Raw genomic sequence first — 12499 nt, forward strand, 5'->3', positions numbered from 1 at the left:
ACTCTCTTTAAACTGGGGAAGAGCAGAGAATTGGTGGGATTTAGCAGTCATCACAGGCAGAATTACCTTTAGCAAAAGGAAGTATTGTCTGATTAGTTGTGGCCATAAATGTCTATTTCTTATATTACCCCCAATATCAAAGGTACAATATCTTTCCTGTTAAACAATTGCCAAGTGACAACTCCAGAGACCTGGGGCTGCCAGAGGAATTATTGCTAATGCAGGTTTTATAATCTCCACTTATATAACATAATTGGCTAAGACTCTTTCTAAAAGGAAGACGCAAGATGGCGTTTAGCGTGGGAAAACTTTTCTTTATAAGCAAACTGGAGGATAACATAATGGAGGTTACCATTCCTAATTATCTGCTATTATGAACCTGAATGGCAATTATAAAAATGCCTCCTCTCTCCCCCAGAGTAAAGCACAAAAATCAGTGCTACTGTTACTGGGATTTATTGTCTCTGGATCCTCACCTCTCTGAATCTTGCTTTCGCTGCTTCTCTGTTGTTTTTATTTTGCCAAGAATTTTGGGTGTTCTCTTTGTTACTATTTATTTATTAGTCAGCTTAGGCAACACAGCACTGCTGTAACAATTAACCCTGAAATCTCAGAGGCTTAAGACAATGAAGACATATTTCTCTCTTATGACATGCCTTCTCATATCTTTTTGTTACATTGTTTGGAACATGTGGTCCCCCAAGGGAGAGAAGGATATTGAGACACACTGAGTCTTAATTGCCTCAGCCTTAGAGCCATGTGTCACTTCTACTCAGAGCTCTTTGGCCACATCTATTCACGTAGCTCCAAATTAACTGCAAGGGAATTAGGGAAATGTAGAGAAGTGCATGGCTCTTTGGTGAGCATTTTCTGCCAGAGCTTTCTTGATAACTGAGATCTAGTCTGTGTGTGTGTGTGTGTGTGTGTGTGTGTGTGTGTGTGTAAGATTATATTTTTTAGAACAGTTTTATGTTTGCAGCATATTTAAGAGGAAAGTACAGAGATTTCCCATTAAGTTCTCTGACCTCAACCATGTATAGCCTCCCCCATTATCAATATCTCACACCAGAGTGGTACATTTGTTATAACTGATGAACCTACATTGACATATCATAATCACTCAAAGTCCATAGTTTACCTTACGGTTCACTCTTATTGTTATAACCCATTTTTTATGGGTTCGAACAATTGTATAATTACATGTATCTATCATTACAGCATCATACTGAATGTTTTCACTACTCTAAAAACCCTCAGTGCTCAGCCCATTTATTCTTCTCCCACACCCATCCCCGGCAAGCACTGATTTCTTTACTGTCTCCATAGTTTTTCCTTTTATATAATGTCATATCATTGGAATCATACAGTATTTAGCCTTTTCAGATTAGCTTCTTTCACTGAGTAATATGCATTTAAGTTTCCTCCAGTCTTTATGACTCTATTGTAATTTGGAAATGATAAGGAAGTATGAGATAGAGGCTGGCATAATAAGGCCAACTTATAATTTGTGTGGCTATTTAAATTTAAGTATAAATTAATTTAAATTTAAATTGAATTTAAAAATTCAGTTTTTGAGTTACATTAGCTACATTTCTAGTGTTCAGTACATGTGTAGCACATGTGGCTATTGACTATCATATTGGACAACAGAGAATGAAACATTTCCATTATTATAGACTGTCCTAGATATTATAAAATGTTCCAGAACACTTTAGTATATTCTAGAACAAGTGACTGATTCCCATACTATGAGTCAAACAGGTTTTTAGGGGTTCATTCAGTCCTCTGACTTCTTCGTAATGGCCGCCTTTGTTGAAAATCAGCCCAGTGCACTGCAGTGGTTTTGAAGCTGTGTTAGTCAGAGATGTATTCTGATTTTAGCTGTATTGCAAGCTTTCATGTGAAATTTGACTGAAACAATAGATTTCACAGTTAAAAAAGTTTGAAAACTGTTAGAGTCATGTAAACAGGCTCAGGGGACAGAGATGACTGAGTTCAAATCCTTGTCTTTCCATTTATGTATGATGAGATCTCAAATGAATCCTCTTATCCTCAGAGACATAAATTTATCATCTCTAAAGACTGAGTTGAAAGTACCCACCTCATAATGTTGTTCTGAAGGTGATAGGAGTCAGCATGCAAACTGTTACAGGATCTGGTGCTTTTAAGTAAGGGTTCAATAAATGATAGATATTCTAATAGTCATCATTGTAATTATATACTATTCATCAATAATTTAGAAGAAAACTAATTGTGGGTGACATTAAACTAGAGGAAACATAGAAATTTACAAAATTAGTATTCAGAAGTATCATAAAAAGGTTGAAATTATGAGCTTAATTTACAAGAGGAAATTTAGTAGGTATAAACATAACATCTCACCTTGGAAACTATAAATGTAAGTACATGAAAATAAAATTGGAGATGGCATGGTCTGATGGTGACATGTTGGAGGATAGTAATTTCATTTTTGTTTAACCCTTTATATTCAGAAATGTACATGTCCTGTACATATTTGCCTTGGCAAACCATGAATGAAATGAGTGAAGCTTTAGGTCTTGCTATTTTAGGAGAGGCTAAAATGAACTGCAGTAGTTCGCTTTTTTCAGTAAAAAATTTTGAGCATTTCCTGTGGTCTAGGTACTCAGGTTATAATAGCAAAAAACAGTGAGATTGGTTATTGATTTCTGCAATCTCATAGTATAGGGAAGGGGACAGATATTAAGTAACCACCCCAAATAAACATAAAATTAAAACTGTGATATGTGCCAGAAAGGAGAGGTCCACGGTGTTCAAAGAATTTTTATTGAAAGAATGTCTCTCCTATTCAGAGAGACATAGAAACTTTTCTTGGGAATTGAAGACTGGGCTAAGACCTAGGAAGAATAAAGGTGAGTTGGGAGAAGGAGCAAAGTGTTCCAGAAAAAAGGATCACGCTTGTAAAGACTGAGGAACATTGAGTTCAGTTGATGTAAAAGAGTTATTGAGAAATAAGATTCAGAGGAGCACAGGGACCAGATGACAGTAGGTTATTTATGATTTAGATCTTTATTCTAGAATCAATTGGAAGCCCTCAAAGTATTTTAGATAAGGAAGTATCCTGGTCATGTTTGCCCTTTGCGAAGATTACTTTGACTGTAATGTGGAAAATATATTAGAAGTGGGGAAAAAAGTAGACTTCAACATTTGGCTTTCAACAATTATTTTCCTGCCACCAGTAAATTAGAGAACCTGATCTACTCCACTTCAAAAGCCTAGAGTATGATCATTAAAAAGAAAAGCATTAATGGTATTGGGAAAACTGGAAAGATACGTGCAGAAAGAATAAACTCAAAATGGATTAAAAAGTTAAATATAATACTTCAAACTATAAAACTCCTGAAAGGAAACATAGGCAACAAACTCTGACATTACTCTTAGTTATATTTTTTTCTGATATGTCTTCTTGGGCAAGGGAAACAAAAGAAAAAATAAACAAATGAGGCTACTTTAAACTAAAATTTTTGCACAGCAAAGCAAGCTATCAACAAAATGAAAAGACAACCTACTGAATGGTAGAAGATATTTGCCAAAGATACATCTGATAAGGAGTTAATATCCAAAATTTACAAAGAACTTATATAACTCAGTACGAAAAAAATTAAAAAATGGGCAAAGGATCTGAATAGGCATTTCTTCAAAGAGGACATATAGTTGGTCAACATACATATGAAAATATGCTCAATGTCACTAAATCATCAGAGAAATGCAAAATAAAACCACAATGAGATATCACCACACATCTGTCAGAATGGTTATCTTCAATAAATCAAAAAACAAGTTTTGGTGAGGATGTGACAAAAAAGAAACCCTTGTGCATTTTTAGTGGAATTGCAAATATGGCCACTAAGGAAAACAGTTTGGAGGTAGCAATTCTACTTCTGGGTATTTAACCAAAGAAAACCAAAACACTAATTTGAAAAGAAATATGCAACTCTAGGTTCATGCGCACCAAGATATGGAAGCAACCTAAAAGCCCATCAATAGATAAATGAATAAAGAAGATGTGGCACGTATATATACAATGGAATATTACTCAGGCATAAAAAATGAAATCTTACCATTTGCAACAACATGGATGGACCTAGAGGATATTATGCTAGGTAATTCATACAGAGAAAGACAAATACCATATGATTTCACTTATATGTGGAACCTAAGGAACAAAATAAATAAACAAAACAAAAACAGACTTACAGATATAGAGAAAAAACTGGTGATTGACAGAAGGCAGGAGGGTTGGGTGAAAAAGGTGAAGGGATTAGGAAGTAAAAATTGGGTGGAAAAGGTGAAGGGATTAGGAAGTAAAAATTGGTAGTTACAAAATAATCACAGAGATGTAAAGTGCAGCATAGGGAATATAGTCAATAATATTGTAGTAACTATGTATAGTGCCAGGTGGGTACTAGACTAATCAGGGGATTCACTTTGTAAATTATATAAATAAATGTCTAAACATTTATATAATTGAAATTAATATAATGTCAACTCTAACTGAAAAATAAAAATTAAAAAAAGAAACATTTTTAAATTAAATTTGATTTTATTGTTTTATTTTGCAGTTTTTATTGGAGAAATTGAATAATTTTTATTTGGACATTTGCATTTCCTTTGTAGTTTGGCTTTTTGTGACTTGAAATTTTAAAAATTTGTCTTAAGGATATTTATTACCGATTGAGAAACACTGTCAATGTATTGAAGTATCTATTAGCTATATTTTTGAAACTTTAATTGAAATATAATTATATACACAAACACATGCACACACACATACTCTGCACACTTTGTAGAGTTTTAAAAGAATTTTCTCTTGTTTCTTTTACAAGTTAAGAAAGCTTTAATTTTGTTGAGACAAGTATGTCTGTTCTCTTATGATTTTTTCACTGCTTTGATGTTTGAATGCTTTGAGTAAAATCAGCTAATTTTTCACTTTTTAAAAAATGTAAAAAGTGTCCTACATATACATTTAACTCTTTATTCTATCTGGAACTTATTGAATGAAGTAGAACTCCTAGAAGAAAATTTAAAATAATTTTATCTCATTTCTGGTTTTAGGAGAGATGTTACTAGTGTTTCAACATTAAATATGATAGTTTATTTAACTTAGTTTTCATGTCACATTAAATCAATTTACTTTTATTACTAATATGCTAAATTTGTTTTGCTTTTAATTATAACTAGATATTATATTTTATTGATTTATTTTTCAATTTATCTTTAAAGTTTACCTATCGATATGATGCATTATATTATAGATTTCCTATTATTAAACCTATCCTTGCTCTGAAAGAGTAAAACTATGTTTGATTGTAGTCAGTTTATCTTTCCTTGACTTATTCATGCATTCATATAATAAATACTCATTAAATGTCTCCTACATGCCCAGTACTCCTTTAGGGAGTAAGGGCTCAGTAGTGAGCAGATAAGAATTCTGTATCCATGGGGTTTCTAGTCTGGGAGACAATAAAATGTATACGAATAAATACGAGAAAAAGCACAACGCAGTGAGTAAAATAGTAATTACGGGGGGAGGCTGTATTTTAGATCGTCAGGGAGGACAACTCCAATGAAGTAACCCAAGTGATGAGAGGAAGAGAACCTGGAGAAACAGTCCCAACTTCCTTATCCATCTGGAGTTTCTTAGCTCTCAAAGGCACATGCCTAATTTAATTTCCACATTTTCTTTTCTGCTCTTCACCTTCATGAGGGCCTAGGTTCTGCTATTGAATATCTGGATTCTCAGTGAGCCTTGGTAGAGAGTTCTCAGTGGATGTATTCCTCATCCTGTCTGTCTGTTCCTCTCTGTGACTTCTGGCCTAGCTCTGCAAAAATCCATGCTCTGCCCATTTCTTAAAGAACATAAATTCTAGAGATGTGTTCTTTTTTTTCCCTATGCCCATTATCCCTTTAAGTTTGTTTGCTTTATCATTCATTCATTTAGTCAGTTTTTTATTTATTTGCTCAACACATTATTTTGTTAATGGCCTCTTCGCTCTGGGTATGGTATTGTTGCAATCCTATTAGCCCTTAAAGGGTAAGAGGTATCTTGTGAACAACTGGGCAGAATTCCCTTAGGGCCTTTCCAGGGTCCACTTAGATATTGACTTTCCTCTATGATCTGATCTCAGTGCTTTGCACATGTACAAGCTTACATTTCATGCCAGCAGGCAAGTGACTCTTGAGTGTGGGCCTACAGGAGTGAGGATGGGCCTTTCTTACCCCATTTTGGCTTCTCAGACACTGTTTGTAGTTCATTACATAATGTGGGCATGAGAGACCACACTGCTAGTAATATGGCATTTCCTTAGATACCCAAACACCTGAGAATCAAAGCTAATTCTTGCTGTAGCACATGTCAATATTATTTTCTTAGAAAGAATGGAAATAAAAAAGAGCCATTAATGAGTCCCTACTGTAACCCTAGTTCTGAGTACCTCACACAGATGTTCCTGGGGGATTGCCTTCCATTTCTTTCCTGGGCACTTTAGAAATAAGGGCATTAAATAAATTTTAATGGAGTAAGGGGCTGATGTGTTTTCTACTTTCTTTGGAGGCATTTATGCTGTTATGGATTAAAGAGTAGGACATATGGCGTGTATTCCAAAATGTGCTTTTCCATCAATCCCTATCATCAATGCAATTAGAGAAAATTCCCCCTGGATTTTTGTCATGGTTTTATTTCTGCAAGGGCCAGCTGCAGTCTGTTGTTTGTATCTTCAAGCGTATTTTAATAAAAATTTGGAAAGAGGCAGACATAGCAGGTACAGGTGTGCTGCCTCTATGTTCATGCAGATGTGTCCCTAAGAAACGTTTTCTAACAGAATTCCGAAGATAAAGTATGCTGTCTTTATGAGAATGTATTTCCAGTGAATGGAGGTGTTCAGACATGAGCTAGGTCATCACTTGGCTGTGATGCTGAAGTAGCGATTCCAGATGTCTTGAGTCAGGAAAATAAGTAGTTTTTACCTTGCATCCCTAGTCTGATGGATAGTTTACTGGCCATCTGGGCTCAATGGAAGGAGTGTCATGATCCATTAACACGGTCTCTCCTGTGCATAGAGAGTGGGAAGGGTAGAGGCACACATGCCATGTATTTGTCATCCCTGGAAAAAGAATTGAACTAGATCCGTAATGTACTTCAAACATTGAGAACTGCAAGAACAGCCTCTGTGTCTCTATCAGATTAGTTTATGGGAACATTATGAGCAATATTAGCCAGAGCAATGCTTTTAGAAGAATCTAGAAGTTAAGTAGCATAGGAGTTCCCAAGCAGACTATTTTAGAGATGATAAGGATATAAGTTCACATTGGTGTTATTTCTAGAATGGCAACCATCTATGAGGTCTGTTGATTTTCTTGATTCTATATGCCTATCATTGAATCATTGGTTGACTAATGTATATATTCATCACTTATTGAGAATTTACTTGTGCCATGCTCTGTGCTTGATCTTCTAGATAGAAATGGATCAAAGAACATGCCCTAACTTAATGGCTTCCTGAGAAATTAGATTACCTTGAGGGTTGGTGTTGAGGGTAAATGCCTGGGCTGCATTCAGATTTTCAGGATTTAACTGCTAACAGAGCCATCAGATTTTTTTTTTTTCTTTTTCTCAAGCCTACAGCGCCTGGTCTTCCTAGGTGGTCTCCCATCCAAATACTAACCAGGCCCGACCCTGTGTAGCTGCCAAGATCAGACGAGATTGGGCATGTTTAGGGTGGCATGGCTGTAGAGCCATCAGCTTTTTAACCCAAGATTTTTGTTGGAACAAGGTCAGGAGTTGGCTATGGCAGAGTTTAAGCACCCTTAATTTTCTCAGATATAGTAATACCGAATTTACACTTACAATTCCTTTTGGTCGTTAAGAAGTTGGTGCTCTCATATTATGGAAAAGATATCTGCCACGAAGTATAGCATGGTGGTTATAAGTATGTGTTTCAGCCTCTGAAATTGGCTCAGATCCCAACCCTGTCACTTAATAGTCGCTTAACATCTCTGAGCCTCAGTTTCCTCATTTATAAAATGGAAATGGTAACAGGACCTACTCACACAGAGTTGCAGATTAAATAAGATAATGCATGTAAAGCATTTAACACCATAAAGATCGACTGTAGTAATTGTTCTATTTAACATAGATGTGTGTGTATGTGTGTGTGTGTGTTTCTACTTTACATCCTAAAAACCTGAAGTTCCATGGAGTCAGTTTTGCTCTGTAGCCACTCTTTATTTTAGAGCCTTGTTGATCTGTGAGTTTGGGAATAGGAAACAATAAAGGTGATAACTATAATCCTGTGACCTTCTCCTGTCCAAATGCCTCACTCAAACTTATTCTAAACCTGCTGTTTATTCAAGTGTGCTGCTCACTTCCGAATGTATTAATAGTGCCCTCTGCTGCCCACAGCACGACAGCTTAATGGGAGCTCCTGGGGCAGCCAAGTAGGATGTGGGTCTGAGCATCTGCCTCTTTCGTCTCCCTCTTGTCCTCAGATACATTTCCTCCTAGTTCACAGCTCTGTTTCTCCTCTGCATTTCCAGCTAAGCTATGAGTCATCAATTTCAACATTTAATTCAAGTTTGTGCCTGGACCTGAACCAAGCCATAGATAGATACCCATAAAGGTTTTGCAGATGAAAATATACGGTTCTTTTGCTTTTGATTGGCAAGATTGGTTCCAGGGTGGCAGAGGCCAAGTCTATTTGCTTTTGTTAAACATCGAACTCAAGTCATGGCCAGTTCTGGCTGAATAATTATTTAAATCTGAGCTGTGTCCAATGTGGCTTGCTATGTTTATCCACTGAATTCACTTTAATCCTCTTTCACAGCCAGAGGCAGTCATAGCTTCCATAGGATGGTGCTCTAAATCTGCTCACTTTGTCTTTGTGATGGTGCAGGGGCGTGGAGAAACTATGATGGAAGCCAGAGTAAGGGCTTCTGACAAATTTAGGCTCCATTTGAACTCCTGAGTGTAATTATAACTCCTCTCACAGGAATAATACGTGGAGATGTTGGTGATGAAATGATCAGTACACAGAAAATTCTTTCACATCATGCCTGGTAGAGTGTAGGCTAGACACAGGGAGATACTGGAAAAACGTGAGGCAATGAATTGCCTTCTACATTGGCTTGTGTGTTCTGAGTAGTGAGGTGAAAGGTTGAGATGGATCTGCTCTGTGCCAGTCACACTCTCTCTGTACTCCCTTTGTGGCCAGCGTCAGAATAGCACAGCTTGAGTCCCCTGGGTAAAAAAATCTAATTAACTTCTAACACATCAGAATTGGAGATCTTGCTATCCCCAACACTACAGCTAACCATCCAGATTAAAGAGAACTGCAAAATTCACAATATTGTATATAGATTTTTACACCCAAATGTTCCATGTGTTTCTGCATAGCTATATAATATACTTTAACACAGCAGTTAAAGTATATTGTATAGTTATGGAACCAGACTGCTCTGGGTTTGAATCACAGCCATTCCACTCACTAGATCTGGAACTTTGGATAAGCTGCTTCTTGATTTTCTTAGCTTCATTCAGGAATACTTATCCCCATCCAACAGAGTTAAAATTGGTTTTGTATGTAGACACTTTGCACAATGCCCAACAGAATTAATGTTAGCTGCTATTTTATTGATGGTGTCATAATGGAAAGAAGTTGGTCCACTCATTTCAGAAAAGGAAACAAGTGATGAGCTAAGTAAATGGCAGAACTGAGCTACTCTCTTTTCATACTGCCTCTCAAACAGGTTGTTGATCCGTAGATTTCTCATTAGTCGTTAAGGGTTTTCACATCTTATGCCTAAGTATTAGATCTGTAGTTCCAGATAGAGATTTTATAGATCTACATAATATATATACTGCAGAGTAGTTTTAAGGACTTAACACAGTGCCGTAAGCACTTACATATAAATAACTCTAAGAAACTTAAATATAGGAGAGTCAACTTCTTATCATGTCAAGTAAGGACATTCAAAGAGAAATGCACACCACCATTTACTCTCACTACCATTTCAAAAAGAAAATTAAAATTACATAACTGTTGTGGAGTTTTCATTTCTCTTTAACTTGGATGGTTAAATCCAGTGTTTGGGATGCATGCTTCTGGGACTCCAATATCCCCAGTTCAGGTATGGTAGAAGTTAGAGTTTTCACCTAAAGCACAGTCTGTACCATCTGGAGTACCCACCCCTAACCAATATTGCTCACAAATGGTTGTAAGAGAGTGTGGTTGGAATATCAAAACAGGTCAGCTTCTATATGGAGTAAATTTAGCTCTATGGCAAAACTTAAAATGTCCATTTGTCCAGAACAAGTAAAAATTTGGTCTCCAACCAGCATTTGGGAATTGTTGGCACAGAGGGCAGAAAGACCTTACCTATCAGAATAACTTGAGGTTGCTCAGTGGCCTTCTCCAAGAGGATAGAACAGGAAGATGAAGAGAAACTATCAGTGCTGTGCTTTTAAAGGTCACCTCAGGCAATCATGTTTTCCAAAATGGGTCAAGGATCAGGGAACATGAGGGTTTGGATAGAAATGCATGGATTTGAGCCAAGCAATTCAAAGTGATTGGAAGAGATTACTGAGGCTTATGTGTCCTTCACTGTGGTGAATAACCAAGTGGTGTACTGTCCCTAGAGACCAGTACCAATTAGTCATCCTGCTCCCTGAGGATGTCTCAGACTTGCCAAGGTCTGGCCTCAAGTAGAGGACACAACAACTTATGGAAAAATTTTACCTCTGGGAGGGAAAGGAGGTGAAGAGTTCACCTGTATTTATTTCTTAACAATAAGAGAGAGAGGTCCCCCTCTTAAGAAAGCACATGCACATGAGCGTGACAACGGCTGGTTAAAGAGATGGGGGGCAAACTGCCAGCCTAAAGGGGTAACCCTTATAGCATGATAATCATTTCACATGGAGACCTAGAAGAAGTAAAACTAGGCACTTGAGCCACTGTTTAATTGCTTCATGACCATTACAAAACTATTATAGATTTGGAGCTAGAGAGCCATGTTTTGAATCCTGGTCATACCACTTCCAAGCTGTGTGGGCTGGGACAGATGACTTACCCTCACTGACCTATCTCCATCTTCTTTGTCTGTCAGCACCCTGTTCAGTTCTGTAGCCACCAGCCACATATTGGTATTAAGCACCTGAAATGTGGCTGGTGTGACCTGAGATGTGCGAGAAGTTGAAAGTCCCTACCAGATGACAAACAGAATTAAAAAAAGAATGTGAACTATTTCATTAATGATTTTTATATTGAATATATGTTGACATGTTGAAATGATAATATTTTGGATATATTGAGTTAGATAAAATTTATTGTTAGAGTTAATTTCACCTTCTTTTTTAAACCTTTTTTTAAAAAATGTGAACATAGAAAATTTAGTTACCTCTGTGGCTTGTGTTTAAAATTCTAGTTGTCTGTTCTATTGTGCAGCTTTAGTTTATAGAATTAGGAGCAGTAAAAGAAGATGCGGAGAAAAAGCAACTACACGGAGTATGTGCCAGATATTATACCCTGACCTCAAATCTCTCAGCAGCCCAACACAGTAGTTGCCATATTTATTTTACCTTTTTATAGAAGAGATTTACTCAGGGACCAGCAGTTAATAGGTACCAGGCAATGATTTGGATCCAAGTGTTTGGACTTAGCAGCCCAGTGTTGTATTACTAATTATTGTCTTTGTTGCAATCGGGAGTGCTCAGTAATATCTGTCTTGCAGACAGTTGTTTTAAGGGTTAAATGCAATGTTTTGGGTAAACCCTTAGCTTAGGGGCTGACACTTAGTAAGAGCTCCATAACAATAGCTGTTATTATTGTTAAAATAACAAGATAAAGGAGAAAGAGGAGGAGGAAGAGCTGGAGGAGGAAGGAAGGGACAGAAGAGGAGGAAGAAGAGGAAGGGAGGAAAAGGAGGAGGAGAGGAAATCACGTTGTCGTCATCACCACTGCCACTAGGTGCCTGGTGCTATCTTGGGCACTTTACCTACATTATGTAATTTAACACTCACAGCAAGGCTGGTCAATGTTCACTCACCATTTTAACTTCATTTTTGGCTGATGTGGGTGTAGCAAAGCCTACCTGGCACTTGAGTGTTCTATTGTACTTCATGCACCTTTCCATGTCTGTTGGGTAGGTAGGAAGCTTGAGATGGCAAAAGGGGGTGCTGGCAGAGACGGGCAGTGAATGAGCACATTATGGAGATAAGGGGTGGACAAGGTTTGGGTTTTATAAGAGAAGAGTGGATGCTCTATTTTTAGCATCTGATTCACTCAGGAAATTTCGGAGCACCGTTCCAAGCGTTCAGAAACTGTGAATACTAAGGAAGGTCTGACCAGTTGTCAAAGATGTTAGTGCGAGTGGGGGAAGGAAACAGAAAGATGATGGAGCCTTACTGATAAGGATCATAACTCTAAACTTGTCAAATGCCAATAGGAATGGAAGAGCAGAATTTTCC

General features: G+C 37.1%; 1 protein-coding gene and 1 pseudogene across 2 annotated transcripts in view; one reads left to right on the forward strand and one right to left on the reverse strand.

Annotated features, from left to right (window-relative positions):
* CDH13 (cadherin 13) overlaps nucleotides 1-12499 on the forward strand; it is a 1315977-nt gene that overhangs the window by 309572 nt on the left and 993906 nt on the right. The window lies entirely within an intron of this gene.
* On the reverse strand, nucleotides 7655-7773 carry LOC118611703 (annotated as a pseudogene).

This window comes from Rousettus aegyptiacus, unplaced genomic scaffold (assembly GCF_014176215.1).
Source record: "Rousettus aegyptiacus isolate mRouAeg1 unplaced genomic scaffold, mRouAeg1.p scaffold_m13_p_14, whole genome shotgun sequence".
Classification (NCBI taxonomy): domain Eukaryota; kingdom Metazoa; phylum Chordata; class Mammalia; order Chiroptera; family Pteropodidae; genus Rousettus; species Rousettus aegyptiacus.